Raw genomic sequence first — 8169 nt, forward strand, 5'->3', positions numbered from 1 at the left:
GTCCTAGCAATGATAGCAGAGATCAAAATAGAAAATGTTAAACAAGAAAAGGAAAAAGTACCCAAGGACAGTCGCATTGACGAGAAACACAGGGAATACGAGGGGGGACCTAAAAGAAAAACGAGCTGGCTCCATAGAACTCTTCGTAACTGTATTGCTGTGTTCTCCTGCTACGTAGGTGTAGGTGGACACTTCACAAGTTCCTAGCCAAGCCAACATCACCGTAAAATGTGGTGTGGATTTGTAGTGGCAATTGCAGCGTGCTGAATCGGTTTACCCAACAAGTGGGAGCGACTTGCCTGCGGTTCAGAAGCGCGTGTGTACAGGAATCGTATGATGTCGTTGATTCCAGCTCGACACGCCCGCTTAGTAGCAGTCTATTTAGAAACTCTGATGTGTAAAAGCGGTCAAAGCTGTGTCTAGGCAAGTGTTCCAAGACCCGTGTCAAAAACCACCATTATAAGGCGGGTAAAGCAATTCGAAGAGCACAGGTGTCTCAAAACCAAGAAGCATGCTTAAAAAGTTGGTTACCTGACCCCCCCCCCCCCCGGTGACGAATTCGCATACTCTGTAGCCAGCGCTTACGAAGCTAACCCACGCCTTTCGCTTAGCTAGGCCGGTAAAACTTTCAGCACAATAGGTCCACCATACAAGAGGCTCTCCTGAGGATTGGAATGTATCTGTGTAAAAGTGTAGCTGAAAACAAGAGGTTTAAAGCAAAGAAGGCAGCTTTTCTAGCTTCTGTTGGAGCTGTAAAGGTGCCCAAGAAGAAAAAGAACGCAGAGAGGACCAAGTACTCGGTGACTAAAAGGACAAGTCACCATGTGCCTGTGTGATGTGTTTCGGCAAACAGGACAATCATCACCCACTCGTGATTACCAAGTTTGAAGGTGTGACAGATGAAGAAGCCTCCTCTGACAGATAGGAGTCAACAGAGGATGAAGTTTCCTGAACATCACTTACCCGACTTTTGTTGGAAGGGTTTCACCCGACTACAACAGTGCAGTGAACCCAGTCGGTGACAAAGGACATTCATCGGTTTGCCCGCTTATAATTAAGCATACCATTAGTGTGCTTGTGTGCTGTTTTGTGTACAGCTGTTAGTGACTCGTCACTCTAACCAGATTCTGGCAAACTTAATTTGTGTTTATTATAATACCTTCAGGGGCCTTTCAAGGCATTAGAATGGGTTACAGGGAATATCACGTTAGCATATCAAGAATGCACAGACAACGTAGTTTTTAAAGAAATTGAGAAAGAAGCAGCACCAGCGATGATCCTGAGCAAGCCTGTCGTGGAAGATAGTCACTACAGGGACAGCGTACCATGGAAGAGATCTAGTCAATTAATTTAAATATAATTACATATAATGAAGTTATGCCACGTGGCAACCCAATTGCGAATAATAAAGAAAATAAAGATCTAGTCAGTGGGAGAACAAAGCTCATTGACATGTGCCCGTGCCACAGTAAAGGAGCCAATTGACCAGCCAAAGTCTACATGGTAATGTTCGCAATTTGTATGAGCTAGATTTGCCTTTTTCTCAATTGTGTTTAACTTGGCTGAGAGTGTTGCTGACGGAGCTGGTGATGGAAGAGTCATCATATTGCTCCATTGTTATTTGGGATAGGAAACTGCTTGATCGTAACTGTCTTTATGGGCTGCCGCTGACTGCTTTACTTGCCCATATTCGTCAGGGTCCCATTTACGTCTAAGATAAGCGAGATTACCAGCTACAATAAATGTGGACAAGTCGTCGTTGTATTCCTGTGTTTGTGTCATGGCAGAGCCCATAGTCGACACTGAGTCTGTGTAGGCAATACAGTTTGCAACTTGATTTAGCCTGATTTGTTTAGTAACGATTATGTTTGGTTAGAATGTGTTTTGATGTGAAGGGGCTGTTGCAACCAGAAGAAGGAAGGCATAAGTATGCCACCTAAATAATGGTCTAACCTCTGGTAGACACTGTTTTATGTTTTTTGATGAGTTCACATACAATATTTTTAAGCTTTTGGTACAACTAAAGGGCATTCTGATGCACACGTGGCAGTCTTGAAGGCTCAAATCACGCAGTGCACATTATGAAAGTTGACAGCGCATGTGATCATCCATCCCAACTTCTAACATGCAACAATACTGATATCTTGCTGCTGACTAAAGTTAATTGTACGATTAATGAAACTTATGTGACAATGTGCTTTTCAGTGTAAAGAAATGCAGCCATACTGCTGACATGTTTGTGCATCTCCTGATCTGAATGGCAATGTGATTAAACTTTGTCTCCTATTAAGGCACTCCTGTCTATGATTCTTTCTTTAGCATTTAAAATCATGCGTTTGAAAGAAACTAGGCTGCAGCTGGAATGATGCTATGGCAACTTTTTTTTTACAGCACGGCACATTTCCACCACTGACACACTGCTGTTAGTCTTTAGCAGAAAAGGTAGGATGTTTTTCCCACTCCCATAGTCTGTAGCCCTTCACACAAATTGTCTGTCTCCAGCTAACTGTGAGCATTTATGACTAGCATCATCACATTTACACGCAGTAGCTTTAAATAGGCCACGTGTTATTACACTTATTATAGGACCCCTTTCCAGGTGCTTAAGTGCCTAGTAGGGAGTGACCTGCAGATGAATGTACAGTTTGGGAACCAAAGGTGCCGCGAAAAAAAAAATTTTTTTTCTTCGTAGCCAAGACAAGAAGGTTGGAATCAAGCAGCACCGCCTACACGCATTTGTTCAACCGATGCCATGCATTAAGACAATTTCACATTGCACAACTGAGCTGGAAGAAATGTTTATTTCTTGCTGATGTTGTGGTCTCTAGACTTTCGCTCCGAACTATACATGTAAGGTGTAGATTTGGGCGAGTTGGTGATGTATGATCTATGTACACTGCACACGAAGACGAAACAAGGAAAAATAATGGTAAATAGTACATGCACACAGCACTGACTTGCAACTAACCCCAGTATTCAGAAATGTGCCTTACTTGAAGTCACTCCTTGACTTAATCAAGTTCGGCTCAAGGTAATGCCTGGTACCTAAGGAAATGCAATGAGCATCTTGGGCATGTTTACGTCGGGCATTATCTTGAGCCGGACGTGACCAAGTCAAGCAGTGGCTTCAGGTTAAGATGCATTTCTGAATATATACAGTAAACACGAGAAGTTAAATCTTTGAAGGGAAGAAAAAAAAGATGAGCGCCAACTAGAATTCATATAGGCAAGAACAATCTACAAAGCGTAACAGTTGTCAGTTACAATGCCTGACAATGAAAATGGGGGAGGCAATCAAAAAGACAATAAATTAACCAGGGCCTGCCAATAAACTGCGATGACATTTCAACGAGCAGCACAATAGGCATAAGAAACATCACAACAGGTATTCATTATCCATCACTATCATATTTAACCAATATTACGACTTGTACATGACCCTTCTGCATGAATTCTCACTTATGTTCTTCGTTTTCTTTTCCTTGAAAAATTTAACTGCACAGGTATTCATACCACGTTTAGTTTCAATAAATGTTTCAACTGTGAGTCAAGCGCCATGTGCATGTGCCATTCTTTCTTAGCATTTCATCCTTGTGTGCACTGTACATAGAACGTAAGTGCAACCTATTATATGTTTTCGTGATGCATGTGACTCAGTTCACGTCACATGACTACCGAGTCATCAATAGCAGGGCGAGCCTTGCCTGAGAGTGTGCATGTTCCATCAGTCTATTTCATGTGTGCATCATATGTGATATTTCATGTTACATCGTTGCAACTAGGTGTCACAGCTCTGCAGGCAAACATCATAAGCTTCATCATATTTTACTCTTTGTAGAGTGCGATAGGCTGACAGGGCCATTATTCACTTGAGACGGGCACCCTGCCACTGATGCAAAGTGCACAAAGAAGCTCCACTGACAGTACTGATGCTTGTGTGATCCATCCTCTGGTAGATCACTCCCTTGCATAGTTCGTAGGAATGTGCAGAAAACTGCAGCAAATTGTCGCAAAACAAGATATTTTGCTAGTTGCTTCCCTTCACTTTGCGCCTCAGCGCTGCTTAATGTTGCGTAAAGAGAACACAGCGTGTAGGGAAACAGGGTGCATCGAGAGAACCTCGTTCTATTGAGGCACCCTATGCAGAAATATTGAGGGACTTTAATAGATGATGATGAAGATGATTTATTGGCATCCCCTGTGAAACTGGGTTGTGACAATATTGTGACAGCCTGCTTGAGCTAATCAGGTATTCTCTACATGCTTTTCAGTCTAGAATTTTGTCTACATCTCCTTCATCTTTTTCCTCTTTTTTAAAATTTTAATATTGACCTTGTGATAGAGAAAGAAACAATAAAGAAACAAAAAAATTGAGAAAAGATTGGTTGCGCCACCTGTCGTCGTTAGAGCTAATGACACACGGCGCTGTTTATGGCCTCCGAGATACTGCAAGCAATCTCAACGTCATGTGCTGTTTCCTTGGTACGGTGATAGAGGGCGCAACCAATCCATTACGGAATAGTTTTGTTAGCTCGAAATTCAAATAACTCTCGTAGCTAGATCGAGTGGAGAGAGTGAGAAACGACTTTATTTACGGCATAACCAGGTCGTTAAATTAGCTTGCCGGTGGTCCGAAGGGTGGCTTGCCACGACCGTTTCGAGCGGAGCTGATTTTCCAGAACAACTAACGTTTAATAGCAGGGGCGTAGCCAGAAATTTTTTTCGGGGGGGGGGGGGGGGGGGGGGTTCATCGGCCCGACCGGGGGGGGGGGGGGGGGGGGGGCAAGCGTCTGCTTTCCTCTACGTGACGTGATCGATAATAAATATCGGTAGTTTAAGCACCCTCTATGTATGTATATCAAAGACATGGGACCCCCCCCCCCCCCCTCCCCCCTCGCGTGTGTGTGTGCTAGAGCACTGCACGGGCTCGTGCTTACCCGAAAGCCCGGGCCCGTGGGCCGAGCCGGCCGGGTAGAACTGTTTTTTCACGGGCTCGGGCTGGGCTCGAGCACGGCGTGTGCTTTTTGACCCGGGCCGGGCTCGGGCTTTCTGGTGGTGTGCATGTAACGTGCAGTGAGTTATTCTCGGGCGACTCAACTCTGAAAAACATTATTTTTTGGTCTCGGGCCTGGTTTGGGCCGGTTTAGAGTCGGGCTCGGGCCGGGCTCGGGCCGGGCTCGGGCCTAAGGTAAAGGGGTGGCGGGCCAGGGCCGGGCGGGTAACGTAGATTATTTCCGGGCCCGGGCCGGGCCCGGGTCTCGCCATAAAGTTTTGATCGGGCTCGGGCGGGCCACCCAACGTAATAACGGACCCGGGCCGGGCCCGGGCTGAAAAAATCGGCCCGTGCAGTGCTCTAGTGTGTGCTTGTGAAGAAATTAAGTAAAAAGTAATGTAAGCTCAGTAAAACACAGTAAGTACGACAGGTACAGTGGGCGTTTGGAGCAACCGTCTCTCATCGCGCCACTGAATGGACCAGTCTTCGAAAACGCATCATTGAGACGACCCGCCCGATCGGAGAAGACATCATTAATTGTTAATCTCCGTTAAGCGTAGATGGCGTCGTCCTCGTCGGGGCGAAGTGCGTTTCACAAGTCAAGGACGGCTATACACGTGAAAATGCACGTGTGACCATGCAGGCTATATACCTACTCCCATAGCAATAGCTTGTTCGCTGCGTCTTTGCGCTAGAAAACTGAAATACGCGCCAAAACGAGTAATGCCTTTTTTTTTTTTTTTACGAAGCTTTCGTCGCCTTGCATTTCCTGCGGCAAGTGCATGGGCCGCTGTGTCTTCCGCTGTGTGCGAGCGTGCAGCCGTCATTTGCCTTTACGTCAACAGATTCAGAATTGTACAGAATATTTCACCGCACTGCATAGTTATGGCATGTGTACGCATTTTAAGTAGTGCGTGCGAGTCATTTCTGCTTCACTTAGGCCGGTGCAAACAGGAAGCGGCCTTGTACCTCACAGAATCTCCACTGATTGGTGTACTAGTGATGCAGGAATGAACTCCGGTCTTGTTCAGTGCATAGTGCACATAATCAATTTCTCAGGACGCGTGAACTCCGACGAGAACTGTCAGCGCCTGCAACAAGAGTTTACTTACGCTGTACTGCGCACATGTAATCCATGCTTGTCGGCTGTCTGTTTCGTGCATTCTGTTGCGAGTCGGTGGAATTTCACTGCTGGCATCAACCCTTTGGTGTGTACATTGCTGGTTTGGGATTCCACAACACAACAGCAACTACCAGCCTTTCGTAATTGCTGGTTTGGGATTCAGCAACACAACAGTAACTACCAGCCTTCCGTAGGGGCGCAATCTCAAACGAGAGACGTTTTGCGCTGCAGACTATGGCTACGTTCACACTTGGGAAGCGGCAAGCGGGTGGAGAGGCCAAAGCGGCCGGAAAGGCCAAAGCGGCCGGAAAATCTTTTCCGCGCATGTCCAAGTTCACATTTGTTTTGCTACCACCGCGGCCGCCGCTGCCGCTTTCGTCCACATCCATCTAGTCTGCATGCGTTTGTCGGCGTGGTGGCGCTCATTATCGCATTATTTCGAGCGGTATGTTCATTCACTGACCCACCCGTCATCAAAAGTGATCATCTTGCGCAATTTCGCGTATCATCTGCGACCTTCGGTAAATTCCTCATTGGCGTTCTGTAATTCTCCTCACACGGGCGCGGTAGCGCTGTGTCACAGGTTGCTGCCTAGGCGTGATTATATTTCTTTAATAGCTTTTATTTACAAGTTGTAATAACATTTCATCATTTCGTATTATTTTCGGCGCCTCCAGGACACGAAAGTGGCAACGGGAACACCAAAGCTAAAACCCGGACTGGCCCTTTGTGTTGAGGCTCGCCGAAGCCTGCGCGTCCTACATGAGACCTACGCTCCCAATCTATCGTCGCGACGAGAAAAGCACCCCGCGACTTCTGCAACATACCGTGCACGTGCGTGGAGAATTATGGAGCGCCAACGACGAATCTGCCTAACTATTGTCTGTCATGGAAGTGGAAGAAGAAATGGCTTTTATACTTCTACCTACTTGTTTTCTAGAAATGGACAATGAATAAACGGAAGACAAGAAAACCTCGAAAACGGCGGTGGTGGGTTCGCCTGGCTTTGCAAAAGCGCGAGAAGTTGGGTCACGCGACTCCGTTGGCTTCGTTGCCGCGCCTCCGGTCGCGCGACGTTGAATACTATCGCGAGTATTGCTGACAGTACGTTTTAGTACTTCTCTTGTCGTAGAGCAAGGGGTGGTTCTTGATCGCGTCGATCAGTATTGCAGCCTACACACAGAACACCCATACGCCTACACTTTTGGTGCCATGTTCAATGTTACGACCGGAAGTTTACATGCTAGTGTAGCTTCCGGTCGAGCAGAACGACTTTCCGCCACGTTTCCGCTTCGCCATGGCGAAAAAATCAGTCCGAGACCAATTTGGCTCGCCGCCTGTTTTTCTGCCTGTTTTGCGGCCTAGGCGGGCGGATTTTTGAAAGATTTTGCCGCTTCCGCCAGCTTCGAGACCAAGTTCCTACGCGAACGCGGCCTAACCGGCACCTGAAGGGAAGCGGCGGAAATGTATACCGGAAATTTAGACCACCTGGGGACTTTAACGTGTACCTAAATCTAAGTAAACGGGCCTCGGGAATTTTCGCCTTCATCTAAAATGCGGCTGCCGCATTTGTTGCTTCATTTGTTGCGCATTTGTTGTTTCAGAATGCGGCCGCCACATTCGCGCCCAAAACCTCACAGAGTGTCAAGGCCTTGACAAACACCGTGGCAGTTTTTTTCCATATGCAGACATGATTCGCTGTAAATTACCAACCCAAACGGAAGCGCCCAGGAATGAAAGTGTGAAAGTAGCACCGGTTTCTTGAAATATGTCAGCGCGATGCGACGAGAGCAAAGGGTGGGTTAGGGGGGGGGGGGTGCAAAAAATTTCGGGGGGGAGGGGTTTGAACCCCCCCCCCCCCCCCCCCTTGGCTACGCCACTGTTAAATAGAACCACGACCTCCTCTTTATAGAGGAGGTCGTGAATAGAACATCCAAAGAGTTCGTGCGGTTATTAGAAGCAGATGCGTTAATTAGACAGTTGTGTCGTCAATGATTCCACTATCGAAATTCCAACACCGGAGAGATCGAGACAGAAGAAAGGGGAGAGGTAG

The 8169-nt window shown here is 46.8% G+C and overlaps 1 protein-coding gene across 1 annotated transcript in view; it reads right to left on the bottom strand.

Moving 5' to 3' along the window:
* LOC119432737 (uncharacterized) overlaps positions 1–8169 on the bottom strand; it is a 94458-nt gene that overhangs the window by 1885 nt on the left and 84404 nt on the right. The window lies entirely within an intron of this gene.

The sequence above is a fragment of the Dermacentor silvarum genome, chromosome 11 (assembly GCF_013339745.2).
Source record: "Dermacentor silvarum isolate Dsil-2018 chromosome 11, BIME_Dsil_1.4, whole genome shotgun sequence".
NCBI lineage: Eukaryota > Metazoa > Arthropoda > Arachnida > Ixodida > Ixodidae > Dermacentor > Dermacentor silvarum.